Genomic DNA, 9,273 nt, shown 5'->3' on the forward strand with positions numbered 1-9,273 from the left:
CTTGATAAACCAGCGTTTATATAGAGATGTAGGAGGATTTTTTTGGGAGTAAGAAGCCCCTTTGACATCTCTTCATCTGCAAATAATTCTCGATGTGAAAACACAAAGACAAAGGGCTGAGCTTTGAATAGGAAAAAGAGTAGATCTGCAGGGTCCCAAATGAATTGGCTAATTCAAAAAGGCCTTGTTCTTTGGAAGATCTATCTCGTGTCTGGTAATCCACGGTTCCACTCTGCAAGAACTCCGAATCATTCTCTTGAAGCTCGTTCTGCAAAAACTCCGAATCATTCTCTTGAAGCTCATCCTCTTCATCATAATGCTTGCCCTGAAATGACCTGGACCAATAGGGAAATCCCAATTCATTGGGCCTTTCGATACAATCAAATAGAAAGCCCCAAGGGCGCCATATTCTAGGAGCCCAAACTATGTGATTAAATAAATCCTCCTATATATGTTGCCGTTCGACGGCTCCTTCTCCTCCCCCTCTTCAAACTCCGATTCGTTTTTTCATAGAAAATCTCTGATCAAGGATAGAACAAGATCCTTTTTGCATCATATCTAAGGGATTCTTTGGTTTGGGTCGAAGAAGCAATGTCACTCGATCCTTATCAAACTGACTGCATGTCCGTGAGGATCCCACCAGAGCGCCTTCCACTTCTAATAGGCCACGAACTAGACCAGAATCATTCTCAACGAGTCCATAAGGAGTGATCCCATTTTTTTCATCGAGTCTGGGTAGAGACCAAAGATCTTGAGTGACCGATCCGGTAGAACAACTCAAAAGATAAATAAGTATCGTTAATTTCTTCATGCTCGTTCCAAGTTCGAAGTACCAATTGTACAAATAAGAATCCACTTCGTTACATGATTTCTTTTTCATATAGATAGATATAGGATCTATGGAGCAATTACTTAAAAGTACATTTTGTGCTACAGCCCTTCCTATCTGATAGAAAAGGATCCCATGATCCTGGACCGATCTTACCTGGGATCGCAAATCCCAAATTCGTTTATGAAGAGCGGATCTAATTGTATTAGTATCTATAATTGATTTCTTCTGTGTAATACTAATCGATAGGGCCTCATTGGTAAGTGCTACAAGATCTCGTGCATTGGAACCTGTTGGTACATGTGTGTCAGTAGTTCATAGTCTAGCATTTGTAATCGAGTCTGTAATGCAATTATGTTTTGATTATGTTTATTTGTGTAATACGCGAAGTTGTCAACAAGTTCGCTATGGCGAACTTGTTGAACCAGCGAAGTTATTGACAACTTCGCCTATGGCGAAGTTGTCGTGTATATAAACTGTTTCAGCGAAACAGTTTGTGTTGGTCGTTTAGGGTTTTGTTTCAGTTATTCAGTAACCGAGTTACGTGTCATAGTCTGTAACAGTGACCTCGGGTCACGTGTTTGTTATCAATATAACGTAGTTGGTTTATTGCTTGCGTGTTCGATCTCTACATACTCTACACTCGTATCTACCTACGCAGGGATTCCGCACCTGCGTTGTTAGCGACATCCCGTGTACGATCCGTCCAGGAACCTACAATTGGTATCAGAGCCATCGGCTCGATTGTGAGGTTCGGGATTTCACGCGGGTGTAGAAAACGTCTCGTTTGACCTATTCGCGGGACGTGTTTTTGTTGGGATTGTGTTTTGCTCGTGCTTGACAGTCATTTTCAAGCCATTGCATTGATCGGAAACTGCTGGATTGACGAAAACAGATCTGAACAGTTTCCTTGTTCATCGGGCGAAGTTACCGTTCTTCGGGCGAAGTTACCATTCTTCAGGCGAAGTTGCCGTCACTGGAATTAGGGTTTCGGCGAAGATATAAGGTTTAGCGAAGTTAACCACAACTTCGCTTACCTCATAAGTTCGCCTTAGCGAAGTTATCCGCAACTTCGCTTTCCACCCAAGTTCGCTTACCTCCTAAGTTCGCTCATTCTAAGCGAAGTTATTTTTAACTTCGCCGAGTCTAGCGAATTTAAGAACTCAGCGAAGTTCTCTTTTCAGCGAAGTTAACTTTCAAGCGAAGTTATTCTTAACTTCGCCTACTGAGCTGTTTTAATATTTTTTTGTATTTTCAGGTTTTTCAGGTTTTCGCAAGGATGTCGTCAATTAACATCTCCGATTTGGTCAAGATGGAAGTAGAAGCGGGGTCTGCCACTAAGGCCCCGAGGCTGATGAAAGGAACTGACTTCGTGGCATGGAAGGACAGATTCATCCAATACATCAAATACCAGGATGCCAAAATGTGGGTGTGCATCCAGGATGGATATATCCCTCCAACTGCGCAATACGAAGGTCGTGATGTGGTTAAGAAGTACAGCAAAATGGAGGACGAAGAAAAGAAAATGTACGAGGCCGAAAGCAAGGCCCATGCTGCGATAACAATGGCACTTCCTCAAGAGGTTCTCCATACGTTCCGAAAGTACACTTCTGCGAGAGAGCTTTGGGATGCTCTTGAAAATTGATTCGAGGGGAATGTGGGTATCCGTGCATCAAAGATCAAACTCTTAAAGACCCAGTTCTCCGTCTTTAAATTTTTGAAGAACGAATCACTGGATGATATTATCACCAGATACTATCATCTAATGACAGAGCTTAGCAATTATTCGATTGCTTACCGAGAAGAAGAGATCGTTGAAAAGCTTCTCGATGCTCTCCCACCGAAGTGGGAAATGTACACCGTTCTTATGAGGGAAGACAGAGACTTTCCTAATTGTGATCTTGAAACGGCAGTAAACAAGCTCAGAACTTATGAGCTTAATATGGTTCGAAAAGAAACACCAACAGATCAGATACAAGACCCTGGTATGTATGGTGCAAAGGTTAACTCAGGCTCGAGTTCGAGGCCTGAATCTGCTGCTTATTACTCAAAAGGGGAGTCAGGTTCTGACTCTTCTCATGAAGGAAACGTTTCTGTAAACTCAAACGGCGATGTCTGTTTCGTTGCTGGAGGATCAAGTACTTCAAAGCCTCAAGCATCCTCAAGTAGTTTTTCTGCAAATGCCTCAAGCAATAATTATTCCAAGATGCCTATGAGTGTAAAATCTGCTGAAGAGCAGTTTGCAGTCTATGCATCATTTATTGCTTCCTACGAAAACTACATTCAGGGGAAGATTGTAGACCCTGCTGCTCTAGATGAGGATTACGACCAGATCGATGCTGATGATCTGGAGGAGATGGATTTGCAATGGCAAATGGCAATGATTGTGAGGCGTGTAAAACGGTTTATGAACAAAACTGGGAGAAAGTTTGTTGGTGGTAGGCCCGGGTTCGACAAATCCAAGGTAAGGTGCTATAATTGTCAACAGTACGGGCACTTTGCCAAGGAATGCAGAAATGAGAGGGTTGAACGAGGACAAGGTCGGCCTACACAACACTCTGGAGTTAACAGAGAGATTAACGCCATGTTAACCAGAGAAGCAGGCGAGTACAACTGGAACCCGCATTCAAGTGGTTCTGGTGAGCAAGCGAACATGGCTGAGGCTGAATTTAAAGAATGTGAGAAGGTTGATGGAATTGAGAAAGCTACTGAAGAAGAAACAGCTTTCATGGCAGATGACAAGGATAATCGCTCCGAGGTAAGTACTAAGAATATTTGTACTAGTTGTGAGAATTTGTCTGAGCAACTTAAAACGATAACTGATCAGTATGTCCGTTTAGATGCTGACTTTAAAACTATTAAAGAAGATCACCATTTTACGAAAGCAAGAGAAACAAGTTATAAAATTAAAATAAAAGCATGTGAAAAAGACATTCAAAGCTTAAAAATTAAACTTGCTGAGAAAATTGAAATAATTGATCTTAGTTATGATGTTTTGGAGGAAAAAACAAAATTGATTGCTGATCGAGATAAACAGATTGCTGACCACCAGGTGAAGGTGGTGAAACTGAACCGCAAACTTGAGCAGTTCAGGAATTCCTCGGCCATCCTTGATCACCTCGTGAGTGATCCAGGTACCTCTGCAAAGAGGGGAGGAATCGGATATAATGAAGTTCCATCACCCTTTAACCACAACTATACTTATAATCCGAGTGTTCAGAAATCTGTTGATTTCGAAGTTCCTCAGACAACTCCAATCAAGATTACAAGTGTAAAACCAAGTGTTAGCCGTGGTGAAACAAGTTCGCCTGTTTCTAATGTGAATATTGCTGTTTCGAGTCCAGTCTCATCGGATTCGGATAAGTTGTCCGAATCTGGTCAGACAAAAGAGAAGGTAGGGTTACCCACCGATGGAGATAAAAATAAAGTTTCTAAAAAGAGTTCTCCACTCAATCCGTACGTCCCACCTTATGTGAGACGAACGGCTGGTAACACTGCCTCTACATCCAAACCAACATTTGACAAGAAAATGGAGCGTCGGTGTTGCTTTAGATGTAACAAATTAGGGCATTTAGTTGCAGATTGCCCTCTGGAGCCGAGATTCAGAGGTGTGAAGCCAGATAAAACTGAGTATAAGCGTCATTTTGTTACTGCTAAAAATGAAAACTTTACAAAATGCCAAAATGTGAAGAATTCAAGTTTTCATAAAAACAGACCTCAGTTTTACAACCAAACCACAAGATATAACACTTTCAATTCTCAAAGGTTTGGGAGGCTTTACCCTCAATCTGCAAGGAGATTCCCTAACAGGACTTACAGAAATTATCCTGATGCTAATTTGAGAAAGCCAGGGTACGGGACGTATCGATCCAAGACCAATTGGTCTTGGGTCCCAAGATTCTAACTCTTTGTTTTATTGTGCAGGAACAGTTGAACAGGGCTGCCAACAATCTTTGGATTGTAGATAGCGGCTGTTCCCGGCACATGACGGGCAACAAACACTTGTTGCAAGATTTAAAACCTGTTCAGGGAGCAAGAGTTAGTTTTGCTGGTGAGAGCGGTGGTAGGATTACCGGTAGAGGAACTGTGTCGAATGGGAGAATGACACTTGAGAATGTAAATTTTGTGGAGGAATTAAAGCACAATCTGCTGTGTGTGTCGCAGATTTGTGATAAAGATTACACTGTCCATTTCACAAAGAATGAAGCGATCGTATTGAAGCCTGGTTTTCTAATACCAGACGAATGGATAGTGATGAAAGCTCCACGTGAAACGAATACATATGTGATGGATATGAGGTCTACTGAAATGGCCACTAGAGAATCCTGTTTAATGACAAAAACAAGCGAATCAGAATCAGAATTATGGCACAGGAGAATGGGACATATTCATCTTCGGAAGATGAACTTCATTGTCAAGAATGGGCTTGTGATGGGCGTTCCCTTAAAAAGTTTTAACTTTGAAGACAAATGTATAGCATGCAAGAAGGGAAAGCAACACAAGAAATCCCATCTCACCAAGAAGATTAATTCTATTGCCGGTACTCTAGAACTACTTCATATGGATCTCTTCGGTCCCGTGAATGTACAAAGTCTAGGAGGTACCTCTTACTGCTTGGTGATCACTGATGATTACTCACGATATTCGTGGGTATATTTTCTGAAAACGAAAGATGAGACGGCTCAAATGGTGAAGAATCTAATTACAAAAGTTGAGAACGTCATGAGCAAATCAGTTAAATTCATCAGAAGTGACAATGGGACAGAGTTCAAGAACTTTGAAACGGAAATCTTCTGTCTTCAGAAGGGAATTGAACATCAATACAGCGCTCCGTATACTCCGCAACAGAATGGAGTGGCTGAAAGGAAGAACCGAACGTTAATTGAAGGAGCCAGAACTATGCTGGCAGACTCGAAGCTTCCTGTGATGTTCTGGGCTGAAGCAGTTGCTACAGCCTGCTATGTTCTGAATAGGGTGTTAACCGTTAAGAAACTTGGAAAAACTTGTTACGAGCTTATGCACGGAAGGAAGCCCAACTTGTGCGGTCTTGAACCATTTGGGTCTCCTTGTTCGATTTTGAAGACTAATTCGAAATTTGGTGAAGTAGCCGATGAGGGAATCCTAGTCGGTTATGTTGTTGGGACTCCCAACAGACGGGTCTTCAATACGTCGACTTGCAAGTTGGAGGTGGTTTGTAACACCGACATTACTAGTTACCAACCGCCAAAACCAAGCAATGGACCTGCTGAGCTTTTCGACTATGTTAAACTTTTTAAGTCGTTTAACGTACCTGATTTGGAAATTTCTGAAGAAGACGAAAGAGCTGTGTCGAAGATGATACTTGATGAGGAAGAGAATCTATTGCAACATCAGATGTTTGAGAAATCTCAACCTTCCACATCAAACCCTATCGATACCCCTGCGGCCTCAACTGAAGATGAATTTATTAATCCTTTTCACTCTCAGCCAGAAACAACCATAGATGAGATCTCTTCAAACTTGGAAGACAATTTACATGTCGGTGCTGTTCCGACCACGAGAATTCACAAAGATCACCCATTGGAGAACGTTATAGGTGATGTGTCCTCCAGTGTACAAACCAGAAGTAGCTTGAATGAGCACACCTGTGTTTATACAAGCATAAAAGAAACGGGTATAATGAATGAATGTTTGTACTCCTGCTTTATAAGCCAAATTGAACCAAAGAATTATCAAATGGCTTTAAAGGACAGCTCGTGGGTCGAGGCCATGCAAGAAGAGTTGGCTCAGTTCGAGAAAATGGAAGTTTGGACCTTGGTTGAAAAACCAAGAAACGTGCATGCTATAGGCACAAAATGGGTGTTCAAGTGTAAGAGAGATGATAAGGGAATTATTGTAAGAAATAAGGCGAGGCTGGTTGTTAAAGGTTTTAATCAGCAAGAGGGTATTGATTACAATGAGGTGTTCGCTCCTGTCGCCCGGTTAGAAGCGATTCGATTGTTTTTGGCGTTTGCTGCATTTAAAAAGATGAAGGTATTTCAGTTGGATGTGAAGAGCGCGTTTCTAAACGGGAAAGTTGATGAGGTTGTGTATGTTGAGCAACCTCCGGGTTTTCCTGACCCAGACTTTCCTGATCACGTATACAGGTTGAGCAAGGCGTTATATGGGTTACATCAGGCACCTCGTGCCTGGTATTCAACGTTATCGGACTACTTGCTGGAAAATGGTTTTGAAAGGGGATTGATTGACAGTACGTTGTTTGTGAAGAGAGAAGGATGTGACTTCCTACTGGTTCAAGTCTACGTGGATGATATCATTTTTGCTGCATCAAGAGTATCCATGTGTCAAGATTTTGAAGCTGTCATGAAGAAACGATTCGAGATGAGTGCTATGGGTGAACTAACTTTCTTTCTAGGATTGCAGGTTGATCAGAAGAAGGACGGGATGTTCATTCTTCAAACGAAGTACGTTCATGATGTGCTGAAAAGATTCAAGATGGAGGACAGTTCTCCATATGATACTCCCATCTGCGTCAATCACAAATTGGGTGCTGAATCAGATGGTGACGCAGATGTGGACCCAACTCTGTATCGGGCGATAATAGGTTCATTAATGTATTTAACTGCTTCTAGGCCTGATATAATGTTTGCTGTTTGTCTTTGTGCACGTTTTCAGGCAAATCCGAAAGAATCTCATTTGAAAGGTGCAAAGAGGATACTACGGTATCTCAAGGGCAAGTCGAAGCTGGGGTTGTGGTACCCGAAGGGAGGAGACGTTGAACTAGTGGCATATACAGATTCTGATTATGGGGGATGCAATCAGAGTCGGAAGTCAACCACAGGAGGCTGTCAGTTTCTTGGAGGAAGATTAGTTTCCTGGCAGTGCAAGAAACAGACATCAGTTGCAATTTCAACATGCGAAGCTGAATACATGGCAGCATCCAACTGCTGCTCTCAGGTTTTGTGGATTCAGCAACAATTACGCGACTATGGTCTGAATTTCTTACTCACTCCTATTTTAATTGATAATACTGCCGCCATCTCAGTAATTAACAATCCCGTGAAGCACAGTAAAACTAAGCATATTGACATTCGTCATCACTTCATACGGGATTGTGCTGAGAAGAAACTGATCAAGATCGAAAAAGTTGATACACTTGAAAATTTTGCTGACTTGTTCACAAAAGCGTTTGATAAATCCAGATTTCAAAACCTAATTGAGCTGAACGGGATGATCAATCCCGAGTAACCATGCCTTTGTGTTTATTTAAAAAAAAAAAAAAAAAAAAATTTAAAAATTTTGTGTCATTATTGCTTAAAATTAGTCGGTTACCTCAGTTTGATGGACATATCCTCGGATATGTTTTGGTCCTCGTTTCGACTTAGAGAATGAGGATAGCCAATAACCGGAAGACTGAAAGTGACCGGGGCAGTTATGACGTGTGTTCTTTCAGTTGCTGAAAATTAGTCGGTCATTCTTAGTAAGAAGGACACATACTTGTATGTGGTCGGTCCAGTTGATCCATTGGATCTTCAGGATTGCCGTTTACCTGAAGACTTTGACGTGATCGGGGCGATTGAAATCAAATTTTTTTTGGGGAAATGAAATTACTTTTCAAGTCTAATACTTCGTAAGAAGTTCTTTGCTGTGTTTAACAGAAAATTGATCCAACCTTGGAAAATGATATATATACTGATTGTGTGTGCTTAACTAGTGAAGTTATTAGGCTTAAAAGGCTTTAGAACAGTCATTGTATGTCATGGTAAATTTTTATGGTGCGTAATAGTGTATGTGATACTAACTTAAACTACTCAAATTTACGTGGAAACTCCTTAAGAGTTTTGAATGTCTTCACACATATCTTTCCGAATGATAGGCAGAAAAGTGACTACCCAGTCATACACGAGCCCGTGAGTGTTCTGATTCCCGTGAAGAAAGCATTTCAAGACACTGCAGTGATCCAGATTCGGGACTTGCAGTGGTGTAGTACTCCGAAGTCAATAAGAATGTTTGGTTTAAAAAAAAATAAAAAAATACGTGTATATTTTTACTTATGAGACATAGTAATAATCAAGACTTCTCAATTCTGGAGTAAGAAGTGAACGGGAAGCAGACAACGAGTATCTACAAATTAATCAGACACTTTGGGTCGAAGTCAATTCGGGGTGACTTGGGTATAGCCAAATACGCTTTGAGAATAGATAGAAGATATCATTATCTCTGAGTTGTTGCCCACTTAAAATTTTGAGCTTAACTGAACCTTAATCCGTATCACAGAAACGATGAAAACCATTTAAGTTATTTACATGCTTACAACCTGTTTCTCTATGTCATAATACAGCTAAACACGGATCCAAGTGACAGTCACATAGTTAGTATGATTCCTGTTAGGATCTTTTCTAAAACGTAGTGGTCCCTGACTAGACTGAAATTTGATTCCTTATTTCGTTAAAATTTTTATAAGT

Source organism: Bidens hawaiensis, unplaced genomic scaffold, assembly GCF_021521415.1.
Source record: "Bidens hawaiensis isolate Kalapana, Puna unplaced genomic scaffold, B.hawaiensis_p1.1 tig00009480_1, whole genome shotgun sequence".
NCBI lineage: Eukaryota > Viridiplantae > Streptophyta > Magnoliopsida > Asterales > Asteraceae > Bidens > Bidens hawaiensis.